General features: G+C 42.6%; 1 long non-coding RNA gene across 1 annotated transcript in view; it reads left to right on the top strand.

Annotated features, from left to right (window-relative positions):
* Positions 1–16,941, top strand: part of LOC133535444 (uncharacterized) — a 71,199-nt gene that overhangs the window by 49,806 nt on the left and 4,452 nt on the right. The gene's annotated exons all lie outside the window — the stretch shown is intronic.

Here is a 16,941-nt window from a genome sequence, read left to right on the forward strand (position 1 = left end):
TACTGTTTACTTTCAACACAATAATCTCAAGATCAACTTCAGATCTATCCGTCACTTATAAGTTTTATTGTTGTTTAGGTCTTTTGTTTGCTCATTTTAGGCCCAGCTCAGTTTTTTTATATGGCAAACACAAAATATGCAACATTTTCCCCCAAATATATCTCAAAGTGGAAAATTTAACGTGATGTAACTGTAGTTTGAATAGGTCAATAATTCATAATGACATTGATTTTGATTCATTATTATTTTTTGGAGCAATGACACTTAAAAACAAATCACACTAAAATGATTGGGGATCCAAAAGGGTCCTACTCATTAAAGTGTTAAAAAATGAATTATACATTTTTTTACTGTTTACTTTCAACACAATAATCTCAAGATCAACTTCAGATCTATCCGTCACTTATAAGTTTTATTGTTGTTTAGGTCTTTTGTTTGCTCATTTTAGTCCCAGCTCAGTTTTTTTATATGGCAAACACAAAATATGCAACATTTTCCCCCCAAAAATATCTCAAAGTGGAAAATTTAACGTGACGTAACTGGAGTTTGAATAGGTCAATAATTCATAATGACATTGATTTTGATTCATTATTATGTTTTAAAGAACAAAACAGCCTGCATGGCAGCTTTGTGTTATTAGAGTAAACATTTCTTGTTACATTTCACCTGTTAGCTCTTTTATATCACTTTTTCCGTTTTGAAAATGTTTCAATCGTGTTTTTATAATGTGCCGTGGGGCAGTTAAAAAATGTACCTGCGGGCTGCACTTTGGACACCCCCTTGCTGTAAAGAAACAGGAGCAGCAGGCATGAAAAGGCCCTCACATAAAGCTCTGTCGTTCACTTAAATATGTGAAGAAGGAGACGGTGTAAGGATGCATCCTCAGGCAAAGCGCAGATAAGAACCTTTGATAGAATTAAGCCAACGCCAGATAGCCACTTGATGACTCTTGTGAAGATAAAGCCGCCCTGACTGACAGCTCTGATAATAGTGCAAACAAAGAGAAAGTGGAGATTAAGGGGCTTCTTAAGTGGACTGCCCAGAGGACACTCCAGAACATGGCTCAGCTGTCAGGAATGGGGGCCAATGGATACTGTCACTGACACTTCATCCAGGGGGAGATAACATCTAGGAATGCCGGCAAATTCTTCAACGTTCACTATAAAAATGTACAGTCGGTCCCCTTTAGAAAGCGTGGTCTTCCAATCAAAGGCAGGACAGGATTGATGGTTGGAGTCAAAACTAAGAAAGGTGATTCATTGCATTCCTCAAGCGGGATGAAGAACTTCGGTCTCGATGTTTGACGTGCTATGAAAATGATAGACGCGGGATATAATCTTTTTTTCCTTTTACACTTAACCCTTCTATTATGTTGAGGGTCAATTTGACCCATTTCAGTTTTTGTGTTGATCAAAGTACTGGTTATCCTTTCTTTTTCTTGCAGAAATTTGGTGACTTTTCCTCATTAAGGGTCATGAACTGCTGTGTAAAATCTGGACACTTTTTTGTGGAGTGGAATGTCTTGCAGAGTTTGTATACAAAGATGATGTTGCGGGTCATTTTGACCCAGGCGCTTTAATGTGGGTAAAAAGCCAAAATAGACAAGTCTCTTTGATGTGCTTTTTACTTTGATGTACAATTGTTTGTATTTTGATCGCCTCTGAGACCCAGAGCCAGGTGTGTGAAGAGAGGGAACTTTCTCAAACTTGTCCTTGTTTCCTGATTTATTTTTCTATTTATTTATTTCGGCAATCTTCACATAAAACAAAGAACAAACAACAACAAAAACAAAAAACACTCATTTGAGCAATGATTGAGCCGAAAGGGTGTAGGTTGAAGCAACGCAAATGGTCCTTTAATGGTTTCTGTAAACCAGGGTTGTCCAAACCTCTTCCACTTAGGGCCCCAGACTGAAAAATCAAAGCAAGCGGGGGCCATTTTGACACTTTTTTATTTTAAAAACCAATTTGGTGACTTTTCCTCATTAAGGGTCATGAACTGCTGCGTAAAATCTGGACACTTTGTTGTGGAGTGGAATGTCTTGCAGAGTTTGAATACAAAGATGATGTTGCGGGTCATTTTGACCCAGGCGCTTTAATGGGGGTAAAAAGCCAAAATAGACAAGTCTCTTTGATGTGCTTTTTACTTTGATGTACAATTGTTTGTATTTTGATCGCCTCTGAGACCCAGAGCCAGGTGTGTCAAGAGAGGGAACTTTCTCACACTTCTCCTTGTCTCTGTTCTCGTGTCATCTCTTTGACAAACTCACCAAAAATGAGCTCCAGAAGGATGACATCTGAGGATGATTTTATATATTTTGAACCTCGTTCTTGTTGTGATGGGGTAGGTTTATATAAGCGTTGCTTCAACCTACACCCTTTCGGCTCAATCATTGCTCAAATGAGTGTTTTTTGTTTTTGTTGTTGTTGTTTGTTCTTTGTTTTATGTGAATATTGCCGAAATAAATAAATAGAAAAATAAATCAGGAAACAAGGACAAGTTTGAGAAAGTTCCCTCTCTTCACACACCTGGCTCTGGGTCTCAGAGACGATCAAAATACAAACAATTGTACATCAAAGTAAAAAGTACATCAAGGAGACATGTTTATTTTTGGATCTGAACAGCGGTGTAGCTCGGTTGGTAGAGCGGCCGTGTCAGCAACTTGAGGGTTGCAGGTTCGATTCCCGCGTCCGCCATCCTAGTCACTGCCGTTGTGTCTTTGGGCAAGACACTTTACCCACCTGCTCCCAGTGCCACCCACACTGGTTTAAAAATGTAACTTAGACATTGGGTTTCACTATGTAAAGCGCTTTGAGTCACTAGAGAAAAGCGCTGAATAAATATAATTCACTAAATTCACTATTTACCCACATTAAAGCGCCCGGGTCAAAATGACTCGCAACATCATCTTTGTATACAAACTCTGCAAAAACATTCCACTACACAACAAAGTGTCCAGATTTACACACCAGTTCATGACCCCAGATGAGGAAAAGTCACCAGATTTCAGCAAGAAAACGAAAGGATAACCAGTACTTTGATCAACACAAAAACTGAAATGGGTCAAATTGAGTAAAGCTTCACCTTCGGGAATGTAAATAAGGAAACACCGGCTGTGTTTGTGTTGCTAAAGGCAGCCGCAACACACCGCTTCCCACCTACATCGTTCTTCATTGATGTCTCTATTATTAATTGAACAAATTGCAAAAGATTCAGCATCACAGATGTCCAGATTACTGTGTAATTATGCGATTAAAGCAGACGACTTATAGTTTGGATCGGGCTGGACAAAAAAATGCCTACTACAATCTGTCATACGTGTCATCATACCGACGTTTTGCGACTTATTACCACAATTTTCTCACCGAAACCTGCCGGTCGACATGTGGTCGGGAACCGTGTTCGCTTGACCGCTCTGTTCCATAGTAAAGCTTCACCTTCGGGAATGTAAACAAGGAAACACCGGCTGTGTTTGTGTTGCTAAAGGCAGTTCCAACACACCGCTTCCCACCTACATCGTTCTTCTTTGACGTCTCCATTATTAATTGAACAAATTGCAAAAGACTCAATAACACAGATGTCCAGATTACTGTGTAATTATGCGATTAAAGCAGACGACTTATAGTTTGGATCGGGCTGGACAAAAAAATGCCCACTACAATCTGTCATACGTGTCATCATACCGACGTTTTGCGACTTATTACCACAATTTTCTCACCGAAACCTGCCGGTCGACATGTGGTCGGGGAACCATGTTCGCTTGACCGCTGTGTTCCATAGTAAAGCTTCACTTTCAGGAATGTAAACAAGGAAACACCGGCTGTGTTTGTGTTGCTAAAGGCAGCTGCAACACACCGCTTCCCACCTACATCGTTCTTCTTTGACGTCTCTATTATTAATTGAACAAATTGCAAAAGACTCAACAACACAGATGTCCAGATTTCTGTGTAATTATGCGATTAAAGCAGACGACTTATAGTTTGGATCGGGCTGGAGAAAAATGTCCGCTACAATCTGTCATACGTGTCATCATACCGACGTTTTGCGACTTATTACCACAATTTTCTCACCGAAACCTGCCGGTCGACATGTGGTCAGGAACCATGTTCGCTTGACCGCTCTGTTCCATAGTAAAACTTCACCTTCGGGAATGTAAACAATGAAACACCGGCTGTGTTTGTGTTGCTAAAGGCGGCCGCAATACACCGCTTCCCACCTACATCGTTCTTCTTTGACGTCTCCATTATTAATTGAACAAATTGCAAAAGACTCAACAACACAGATGTCCAGAATACTGTGTAATTATGCGATTAAAGCAGACGACTTATAGTTTGGATCGGGCTGGACAAAAAAATGCCTACTACAATCTGTCATACGTGTCATCATACCGACGTTTTGCGACTTATTACCACAATTTTCTCACCGAAACCTGCCGGTCGACATGTGGTCGGGGAACCATGTTCGCTTGACCGCTGTGTTCCATAGTAAAGCTTCACTTTCAGGAATGTAAACAAGGAAACACCGGCTGTGTTTGTGTTGCTAAAGGCAGCTGCAACACACCGCTTCCCACCTACATCGTTCTTCTTTGACGTCTCTATTATTAATTGAACAAATTGCAAAAGACTCAGCAACACAGATGTCCAGATTTCTGTGTAATTATGCGATTAAAGCAGACGACTTATAGTTTGGATCGGGCTGGAGAAAAATGTCCGCTACAATCTGTCATACGTGTCATCATACCGACGTTTTGCGACTTATTACCACAATTTTCTCACCGAAACCTGCCGGTCGACATGTGGTCAGGAACCATGTTCGCTTGACCGCTCTGTTCCATAGTAAAACTTCACCTTCGGGAATGTAAACAATGAAACACCGGCTGAGTTTGTGTTGCTGAAGGCGGCCGCAATACACCGCTTCCCACCTACATCGTTCTTCTTTGACGTCTCCATTATTAATTGAACAAATTGCAAAAGACTCAACAACACAGATGTCCAGAATAGTGTGTAATTATGCGATTAAAGCAGACGACTTAGAGTTTGGATCGGGCTGGAAAAAAATGTCCGCTACAATCCGTCATACGTGTCATCATACCGACGTTTTCAACAGGATACTTAGCGCGAAATTTAAAATTGCAATTTAGTAAACTAAAAAGGCCGTATTAGCATGTGTTGCAATGTTAATATTTCATCATTGATATATAAACTATCAGACTGCGTGGTCGCTAGTAGTGGCTTTCAGTAGGCCTTGAAGTCTCAATGTTTGACATGGTATGAAAATGATAGACGCGCTATATAATCTTTTTTTTTTTTTTTTAGACTTTGACAAACTTTATTGATCTACAAAGGAAATTGTTCCACACAGTAGCTCAGTTACAAAGGATGGAAAGGGTAAGGTTGGAAAAAAGGCTGGGTGATATGGCCTTTTTTTAATATCTCGATATTTTTAGGCCGTATCGCGATACAACATATATATCTGGATATTTTGCCTTAGCCTTGAATGAACACTTGATGCATATAATCACAGCAGTATGATGATTCTATGTGTCTACATTAAAGGCCTACTGAAATGAGATGTTCTTATCTAAACGGGGATAGCAGGTCCATTCTATGTGTCATACTTGATCATTTCGCGATATTGCCATATTTTTGCTGAAAGGATTTAGTAGAGAACATCCACGATAAAGTTCGCAACTTTTTGGTCGCTAATAAAGAAGCCTTGCCTGTACCGGAAGTAGCAGACGATGTGCGCGTGACGTCACGGGTTGTGGCGCTCCTCACATCTGAACATTGTTTACAATCATGGCCACCAGCAGCGAGAGCGATTCGGACCGAGAGAGCGACGATTTCCCCATTAATTTGAGCGAGGATGAAAGATTTGTGGATGAGGAAAGTGAGAGTGAAGGACTAGAAGAAAAAAGAAAGACAGGGCAGTGGGAGCGATTCAGATGTTATTAGACACATTTTCTAGGATAGTTCTGGAAAATCCCTTATCTGCTTATTGTGTTACTAGTGTTTTAGTGAGATTATATGGTCGTACCTGTACAACCTGAAGGTCGGCCCCGCACCTTTCTTCAGCACCAGTCGACGGGTGGTGGCGATGCCCATCTCTGCCCTTCGCAAGGGACCCTCTTCGAAACACGATCTTTCGAAATGATCGCTGCATAATACACTGTACTTTGTGTGTTTGGTCCAATCCAACCGTGTTCGCTTGACATCTCTGTTCCATAGTAAAGCTTCACCGTCATCTTTCGGGAATGTAAACAATGAAACACCGGCTGTGTTTGTGTTGCTAAAGGCGGCCGCAATACACCGCTTCCCACCTACAGCTTTCTTCTTTGACGTCTCCATTATTTATTGAACAAATTGCAAAAGATTCAGCAACACAGATGTCCAGAACACTGTGGAATTATGCGATGAAAACAGGCGACTTGTAGCTAGAAACGGTGCTGGAACAAAATGTCCTCTACAATGCGGGACGTCACGCGCACATGTCATCATACTGCGACGTTTCAGCATGATACTTCCGCGCGAAATTTAAAATTGCAATTTAGTAAACTAAAAAGGCCGTATTGGCATGTGTTGCAATGTTAATATTTCATCATTGATATATAAACTATCAGACTGCGTGGTCGGTCGGTAGTAGTGGCTTTCAGTAGGCCTTTAAAACATTCTTCTTCATACTGCATTAATATAAGCTACTTTTAAACTTTCATGCAGAGAGGGAAACCACAACTAAAAGTGTATTTATTAAACAGTTATTAAGCAGTGGCACAAACATTCATGTCATTTCAAAACAGAAAGTGCAAGATTGCCAGAGACATTTTAAAACAAGCTGTGAGTGCACTTTTGTGCATGATGTCACTAAGATGACATACACCGCTTCCCACCTACATCGTTCTTCTTTGACGTCTCACTTATTAATTGAACAAATCGCAAAAGACTCAGCGACACTGAAAAAAAAGTTTCGTTGTACTTGTTGCAATGACAATAATGACCTATCTACCTATCAAAACAACACTAAATTAAAGTGCACTTTTTGTACAGAACGCCACTACAATAGTTTAAAACAAATAAAGTGCACTTTTGTGCATGATGTCACACAAGATATTTGAATAAGTGTCAAATAAAAATGAGCTGCATAATAGGAAATGTCCTTCGCTATGTGGTAGGTTCCTGCCGACGTTATCTCCTTATGTTGTTGACTATTTTTTTCATACGGTGTTGATGTGGAAATGGTTGCCTCGGCCTTTTGTGGGTGTGGAGATGTTGACATGCGGGACATGCACTCTTCATTCTCTAGCGGGTGACGTTTTTCAAATGATGCTACATATTAGCAGTAATGCTACTTTTTGTAGCAACGCTTTTGCCCCACACTTGACAAATTACGGTTATCTGTTTGACATATTCCCACTTTTCACCGCCAGACGATGGACCCCCTGCTGTTTTTCTTGGAAATTAATTCTTCCTTCATTTGTTACCAGATTCGCACCTTCTTTCTCTCGTATTACCACTCGCACGGCTCCGCTAGCGTCACAGCTAACGTTACCCATGCTGCTACCTCTCTGCTCCGCGAGGGCGTATACGTATGTGACGTATGTAAGAAGGTGCGCTTGTTTTATGTCTGTGAGAAGGAGAGACAAGAAAGAGTGAGAATAGTCTGTAGTGTAATGTCCGCAGCTAAAAGCAACTGTGTGAGAACATATACTCGAATATCACGATGTATTCATTTACTGTATCGAACAGAGACGAACCCGCGATATATCGAGTTTATCGATATATCGCCATTCCATCCATCCATTTTCAACCGCTTATTCCCTTTTGGGGTCGCGGGGGGCGCTGGCGCCTATCTCAGCTACAATCGGGCGGAAGGCGGGGTACACCCTGGACAAGTCGCCACCTCATCGCAGGGCCAACACAGATAGACAGACAACATTCACACTCACATTCACACACTAGGGCCAATTTAGTGTTGCCAATCAACTTATCCCCAGGTGCATGTCTTTGGAAGTGGGAGGAAGCCGGAGTACCCGGAGGGAACCCACGCATTCACGGGGAGGACATGCAAACTCCACACGAGCCTGGATTTGAACCCAGGACTGCAGGACCTTCGTATTGTGCGGCAGACGCACTAACCCCTCTGCCACCGTGAAGCCCATCGATATATCGCCCAGCCCTAGGATGGAAAGGGTAATGCAGGTAGAAAGTAGACTAAAAGCAATATAACATATATGTAATATTTACATATTACATATACAGTATGTAATATTTACTGATATATTATATTTGTATATAATATATACAATATATAACAATGACCATGTACAATACAACAGTATAAAATTGCTGTATGGCAAGTGATTATACAACTAGTTGGTCACAAAAACATTCATGAAGTTTGGTTCTTTTATGAATTTATTATGGCTGTGAGGGTCAAAAGTACACATACACCAATGTTAATATTTGCTTACATGTCCCTTGGCAAGTTTCACTGCAATAAGACACTCTTGGTAGCCATCCACAAGCTTCCGGTTGAATTTTTGACCACAAAATTGGTGCAGTTCAGCTAAATGTGTTGGTTTTCTTACATGGACTTGTTTCTTCAGCATTGTCCACACCTTTAAGTCAGGACTTTGGGAAGGCCCTTCTGAAACCTTCATTCTAGCCTGATTTAGCCATTTCTTTACCACTTTTGAGTTGTGTTTGGGGTCATTGTCCTGTTGGAACACCCAACTGCGCCCAAGACCCAACCTCCGGGCTGATGATTTTAGCTTGTCCTGAAGAATTTGGAATTAATCCTCCTTTTTTATTGTCCCATTTACTCTATGTAAAGCACCAGTTCCATTGGCAGCAAAATACTACCACCACCATGCTTGACAGTAGGTATGGTGTTCCTGGGATTAAAGGCCTCACGTTTTCTCCTCCTAACATATTGCTGGGTATTGTTCTTAATGGGGAACATTATCAGCAGACCTATGTAAGCGTCAATGTATACCTTGATGGTGCAGAAAAAAGACCATCTATTTTTTTTAACAGATTTCTGAACTCTAAATGGGTGAATTTTGGCGAATTAAACGCCTTTCTGTTTATCGCGCTGGAGGCGATGACGTCAGAACGTGACGTCACCGAGGTAAAACAGCCGCCATTTTCATTTTCTACACATTTCACACACGGGTCTCAGCTCTGTTATTTTCCGTTTTTTCTACTATTTTTTGGAACCTTGGAGACATCATGCCTCGTCGGTGTGTTGTCGGAGGGTGTAACAACACTAACAGGGAGGGATTCAAGTTGCACCACTGGCAAGAAATCTGCCGCCAGACCCCCATTGAATGTACCAGAGTGTCTCCACATTTGACCGGCGATGACAGACATGGCACAGAGATGTATGGATAACCTGCAGATGCATTTGCAATGATAATGTCAACGAAATCACAAAGGTGAGTTTAGTTGATGTTGTTGACTTATGTGCTAATCAGACATATTTGGTCGCGGCGTGACCGCCAGCTAATCGATGCTAACATGCTATTTACCGGCGGTGCTAAAGCAGACATGGCACAGAGATGTATGGATAACCTGTAGATGCATTTGCAACTATATTACGTTTCCTTCCATCCACATTTAATGCGAAACAAACACTTACCAATCGACGGATTTAAGTTGCTCCTGTGTCAAAAGATGCGAAAGTCCTGATCGTTTGGTCCGCACATTTTACCGGTGATGCTAACACACCTATTCAGCCATGCTATGCCTATGAATAGCGTCAATTGCTATTCGCTCAATAGCTTCAGTTTCTTCAATATTTTCATACTCCAACCATCTGTTTCAATACATGCGTAATCTGTTGAATCGCTTAAGTCGCTGAAATCCAAGTTTGAATCCGAGCTAATGTCGCTATATCTTGCTGTGGTATTCCCATTGTTTGTTTACATTGGCAGCACTGTGTGACGTCATAAGAAAATGGATAGTGGTTTCGAAGATAGCGAAAATAAGGCACTTTAAAGCTTTATTTAGGGGTATTCCGGGACCGGTAAAATTTTGAAAAAAATTTCAAAAAATACAACAAGCCACTGGGAACTGATTTTTTTATTGTTTTTAACCCTTTTGAAATTGTGATCATGTTCCCTTTTAAAACAACTCCATTTTTGTTTCTTCTGACCACTGAATTTTCCTCCAGACGGTCATGTCACATTTTCCAGTAGATTCATAATAAATTCATAAAAGAAGCAAACTTCATGAATGTTTTTTGTGACCAACAAGTATGTGCTCCAATCACTTTATCACAAAAAAATAAGAGTTGTAGAAATGATTGGAACCTCAAGACAGGCGTGCCATGATGTTCTTTACAAGTGTGTGTAGACTTTTAAACACGACTGTATGGTGCATCATTAACAAAGGAAATTAAAGCTGCAAGCAGCATTGGTCGGGTCCGCCTTTGGCTGCTGCCCCCGAGACCCACGGCCGGATAAGCGTTAGAAGACGGCTTGGTGCCACTATTTTGAGAATCTAATGTATTGTGAAAGTAATGCAGTTGTTGTATTGAAGTGAAAATATCAAACTTCCTGTTGATTATTGCTAAAGTATGTTAATTATTAAAATGTAGGTCTAAATGAGACCTACATAGTGGTTTTTGTTTCATGTCTCTCTGACATTCCTACCGGAAGTTACAAGCAGTTTTGTCTGTGTTTTCTTCCTAGGAGCATTATGTCTGTGTTGTATTCCTAGGGAGCGCTAGAGCACAATTTTGAGTTGTGGGGTTTGTTTTTTTATTAGCTCGCAATTGTTGCCAGTCCTGATGTGTGTGTCAAGTTTGGTGAGTTTTGAAGCATTGTAAAGCTGTCAAATTACAGATGAAAGAGGCAAAAATATCATTTTTTCGGAAAATTTGTGCGGGTGTTCTTTGAAGGCACGTAAAATCAAAACCGGAGCAGTAATCAAAACTCTGATCTATACTTTTAATCAGAAGGGTCCAAACTCTCTCCTGTGCGAGTTTGAAGCCGAAACGACTAACGCACTCGGAGGGGTTTTCGTTTGAAAAAAGGTGACGGGTTTTCACAAAACTTTTATTTTGAAGGGGTGGTTGCCAACTTCCTGTTGATTTTTTCTGCAGGCTGTCAATTATTAAAATGTAGGTCTAAGTGAGACCTACATAGAAGTTTTTGTTTCATGTCTTTGCGGCAGTCCTACTGAAAGTTACAAGCAATTTTGTTTGTGTTTTCTTCCTAGGAGCAGTTTTTTCAGTGTTTTATTAAAAAATTGCGCTAGAGCACATTTTTTGATTTTGGGGTTTGTTTTTTTCATTATATCGCAATTTTTGCCAGTCCAGATGTGTGCGCCAAGTTTGGTGACTTTTGAAGCATTTTAAGGGGGTCAAATTACAGCGCAAAGAGGCAAAAATTGCATTTTTTGCGAAAATTTTATTTTGAAGGGGTTTTTGCCAACTTCCTGTAGATTTTTGCTCAAAGAAGTGAGCGTATGAAAATTGGGTCTAAGTCAGACCTACATAGGAGTTTTTGTTTCATGTCGCTATGACATTCCTAACAGAAGTTACATGCAGTTTTGTCTGTCATTTTTTTCCTAGGGGGCGCTAGAGCGCAATTTTCATTTTGGGGGATTGGTTGCTTAATATGTTGGGAAGGTTTGCTATACCGACGTGTGTGTCAAATTTGGTGAGTTTTGAAGCATGTTAAGGGGGTCAAATTACAGCGTGTAGGTGCGGAATAATAATAAAACACAGCAGTTTCAATAGGGTCTTTGGCCCATGGCAAAGGAGCCTAATGAACAAACCACACAGCAAATAAGAAACTTTTATTCCAAAGTTTTGGCCAGAGTGCTTCCATTGAAGCCGCCATTCAGTCACTGATTTATGAGAAATATTACACACAAATTATTACAATCTTGTCTAGACCGGACGATATTTCCCCTCCATTGGCAGGAAGAGTTTGGGTGCAGCATAAGTCAAACATGTCCAGCGTCCAAATGTGCACTCTAGAGTGGATGCTTTGAAGAAACCACACGGCTCGCGTTTCCCCTTTCAAAATAAGAGGTGTATTATTCACCGTTACATCCAATACGGGGTAAGTAGAATTCATCAGATTTAACCACAGCATGTGTCAGTCAATACTTTACAGACCTGCAGTGCCAAATGTCCGATTCACATTCCTCCTGTCATCATATTTTTAACAGATGTCGGCCAATCACAGCCAGAAAGATCTTGTCATTCATCAAGGCATTGTTTAACCGATGTAAGTATTACTATGATTACATCCATCCATCTTCTTCCGCTTATTGGAGGTCGGGTCACGGGGGCTGCAGCCTAAGCAGGGAAGCCCAGACTTCCCTCTCCCCAGCTAGTTCGTCCAGCTCCTCCCGGGGGATCCCGAGGCGTTCCCAGGCCAGCCGGGAGACATAGTCTTCCCCGTGGTTTCGCGCCCGAAACACCTGCCTATGGAGGCGCTCGGGTGGCATCCTGACCAGATGCCCGAACCACCTCATCTGGCTCCTCTCCATGTGGAGGAGCAGCAACTTTAGTCTGAGTTCCTTCCGGATGGCAGTACTTCTCACCCTATCTCTAAGGGAGAGACCAGCCGCCCGGCGGAGGAAACTCATTTCAGTTGCTTGTACCCGTGATCTTGTCCTTTCGGTCATGACCCAAAGCTCATGACCATCAGGGAGGATGGGAACGTAGATTTTCTTTCTACCCATGATACTGTCCTTTCGGTCAGAACCCACAGCTCATGACCAAAGGTGAGGATGGGAACGTAGATCTTGTACCCGTAATCTTGTCTTTTCGGTCATAACCCAAAGCTCATGACCACAAGTGAGGATGGGAACGTAGATCTTCGTTCTACCCGTGATCTTGTCCTTTCGGTCCTAACCCAAAGCTCATGACCAAAGGTGAGGATGGGGAACGTAGATCTTGTACCTGTGATCTTGTCTTTTCGGTCATAACTCAAAGGTCATGACTATAGGTGAGGATGGGGAACGTAGATCTTCTTTCTACCCGTGATCTTGTCCTTACTGTCATAACCCAAAGCTCATGACCAAAGGTGAGGATGGGGAACGTAGATCTTGTACCCGTGATCCTGTCCTTTCGGTCATAACCCAAAGCTCATGACCATAGGTGAGGATGGGAATGTAGATCTTGTCCTTACGGTCATAACCCAAAGCTCATGACCAAAGGTGAGGATGGGAACGTAGATCTTGTACCCGTGATCTTGTCCTTTCGGTCATAACCCAGAGCTCATGACCCTAGGTGAGACCGGAAACGTAGATCTTGTACCCGTGATCTTGTTCTTTCGGTCATAACTCAAAGCTCATGACCATAGGTGAGACCGGAAACGTAGATCTTGTACCCGTGATCTTGTCCTTTTGGTCATAACCCAGAGCTCATGACCAAAGGTGAGGATGGGAACGTAGATCTTCTTTCTACCCGTGATCTTGTCCTTTTGGTCATGACCCAAAGCTCATGACCATAGGTGAGGATGGGAACGTAGATCTTGTACCCGTGATCTTGTCCTTTCAGTCATAACCCAAAGCTCATGACCATAGGTAAGGATGGGGAACGTAGTTCTTATACCTGTGATCTTGTCCTTTCTGTCATAACCCAAAGCTCATGACCATAGGTGAGACCGGGAACGTAGATCTTGTACCCGTGATCTTGTCCTTACGGTCATAACCCAAAGCTCATGCTCAAAGTCGAGGATGGGAACGTAGATCTTGTACCCGTGATCTTGTCCTTTCAGTCATAACTCAAAGCTCATGACCATAGGTGAGACCGGAAACGTAGATCTTGTACCCGTGATCTTGTCCTTTCGGTCATAACCCAGAGCTCATGACCAAAGGTGAGGATGGGAACGTAGATCTTCTTTCTACCCGTGATCTTGTCCTTTTGGTCATGACCCAAAGCTCATGACCATAGGTGAGGATGGGAACATAGATCTCGTACCCGTGATCTTGTCCTTTTGGTCATTACCCAAAGCTCATGACCATAGGTAAGGATTAGAACGTAGATCCTTTCTAGATCCTGCGCCCCCAACCCCGCCCACCTTACAGACGTGGCGGGGTTTGGGCTGTATAAAATAGTCAGGAATTGTCATGAATACAAAGGATTATGGGTATTTGTTGTGTTGCATTTATGTTGTGTTACTCTGAGGATGTTCTCCCGAAATGTGTTTGTCGTTCTTAATTGGTGTGGCTTCACAGCGTGGCGCATATTACTAAGAGTGTTGAAATTGTTTATATCACAACCATTAGTGTACTCTGTGTCACCCAGTATGCCTTGCAGTCGTGTGCGTGTTGCCGCGGAAGCCACACACAACATGATGCTGGACTGACAAGCAGATCGTACATGTTGTAGAAGGCGACAAAGCCAATGGCTTCATAGCACGCCCTAATATTTAATATATGGGTGACTGCCGGCAGTCATTCAAGAGCAGGGGTGCCCATTACGTCGATCGCGAGCTACCAGTCGACCGCGGGGGGTGTGTCAGTCGATCTCCAGCCAGGCTTTTAAAAAAAATAGACCTAAAAATGAGTGATCATCAATCTTCACCAAGACGTCACTTAAATGACATTCACGGTACCGGAGGGTCTTGTGAGATGACGCTGGCTGCTGCAAGATCATTATTATGAAAATATGACCGAAAGGAAGGCGAGAAACACTTTTTATTTCAACAGACTCTCGCGCCGTACCTTCCGTCAAAACTCTAAAGGCCGACTGCACATTTCCTATCTTCACAATAAAAGCCCTGCTTCATGCTGCCTGCGCTAACTAAATACAGAGTCTCGGAAAACTGGCGTGCACAAGCGATCCCTCAGAAAGCTGGCGTGCACATCACTTGTGCACGCCAGCTTTCCGAGACTTTTATTTTGTTAGCGCATGCAGCATGAAGCAGGGCTTTTATTGTGAAGATAGGAAATGTGCAGTCGGCCTTTAGAGTTTTGACGGAAGGGACGGCGCGAAAGTCTGTTGAAATAAAAAGTGTTTCTCGCCTTCCTCTCTGTCATTTTTTCATAATAATGAACTGGCAGCAGCCAGCGTCATCTCACAAGACCCTCGGGTGCCGTGAATGTCAATCAAGCAAGCTACGGAATTTGCCGCCAATGTTTTTCTTGTAAAGTGTATGGAAGCTGGATGAATTAGATGCCAAAAACCAACCACTTTCATGTGGTATTGTACAGAAAGGACAACTTTTTTTCTCCTCCATTTGAAAATGTGGGCGTTATCATCATTACTGTCTGATTCCAATCAATGCAAGTCATCAGAATCAGGTAATACACCAACTTATATTCTTGTCTTTGTGAAAGAAAGACATCTATATGTGTTACACATGCTTGTATTATTATTAAACACATTTAACTTGTTTACAAAAATGTCTCTTTCATAAATAAATAAATATAAATGATATATATAAATGAGGTAGATCCCCTCGAGTTGGTCAATTGAAAAGTAGCTCGCCTGCAGAAAAAGTGAGGGCACCCCTGTTCAACAGAATAATAGCATCTCCTATTGACTTCTTCGCTTTATGACACGGGTCTTAAATGGCTCTTTGAATGTCAAAGGATACCGATCCCAGAACCATGTATATCAAATGTCTCCGGATGCTTCAGCCGCCACCCGCCCGGATCTAATTAAAATCTATTTTTTCGTCATGTCACCCGCCCGACCCCGCCGCGGATGAGACCGCAAACCGCGCATCTCTAGTGACCACACAATGCAGAGAAGGTAGGTAGTGTGCGGGTAAAGATATGTTGACTGGGTGAAAGAAGGAGGCACCAGTTTGACTCCAGGATACAGAGAAGGTAGGTAATGTGCAGGTAAAGATATGTTCTCTGGGTGATGGCAGGAAGCACCAGCGTGTATGGGTGACAGACAGAAGCACCAGTGTGACCCCAGGATGCAGGGAAGGTAGTTAATGTGCAGGTAAAGATATGTTGTCTGGGTGATGGCAAGAAGCACCAGCGTGACCACACAATGCAGAGAAGGTAGGTAGTGTGCGGGTAAAGATATGTTGACTGGGTGAAAGAAGGAGGCACCAGTTTGACTCCAGGATACAGAGAAGGTAGGTAATGTGCAGGTAAATATATGTTGTCTGGGTGATGGCAGGAAGCACCAGCGTGTATGGGTGACAGACAGAAGCACCAGTGTGACCCCAGGATGCAGGGAAGGTAGTTAATGTGCAGGTAAAGATATGTTGTCTGGGTGATGGCAAGAAGCACCAGCGTGACCACACAATGCAGAGAAGGTAGGTAGTGTGCGGGTAAAGATATGTTGACTGGGTGAAAGAAGGAGGCACCAGTTTGACTCCAGGATACAGAGAAGGTAGGTAATGTGCAGGTAAAGATATGTTGACTGGTTGAAAGAAGGAGGCACCAGTTTGACTCCAGGATACAGAGAAGGTAGGTAATGTGCAGGTAAAGATATGTTGTCTGGGTGATGGCAGGAAGCACCAGCGTGTATGGGGGAAAGAAAGAAGCACCAGTGTGACCCCAGGATGCAGGGAAGGAAAGTAATGTGCAGTCAAAGATATGTTCTCTGGGTGATGGCAAGAAGCACCAGCGTGACCACACAATGCAGAGAAGGTAGGTAGTGTGCGGGTGAAGATAAGTTGACTGGGTGAAAGAAGGAGACACCAGTTTGACTCCAGGATACAGAGAAGGTAGGTAATGTGCAGGTAAAGGTATGTTGTCTGGGTGATGGCAGGAAGCACCAGCGTGTATGGGTGAAAGAAAGAAGCACCAGCGTGACCCCAGGATGCAGGGAAGGTAGGTAAAGTGCAGGTAAAGATATGTTGTCTGGGTGATGGCAGGAAGCACCAGCGTGTATGGGTGAAAGAAAGAAGCACCGGTATGACCCCAGGATGCAGGGAAGGTAGGTAAAGTGCAGGTAAAGATATGTTGTCTGGGTGATGGCAGGAAGCACCAGCGTGTATGGGTGAAAGAAAGA

The sequence above is a fragment of the Nerophis ophidion genome, linkage group LG16 (genome assembly GCF_033978795.1).
Source record: "Nerophis ophidion isolate RoL-2023_Sa linkage group LG16, RoL_Noph_v1.0, whole genome shotgun sequence".
Classification (NCBI taxonomy): Eukaryota; Metazoa; Chordata; class Actinopteri; order Syngnathiformes; family Syngnathidae; genus Nerophis; species Nerophis ophidion.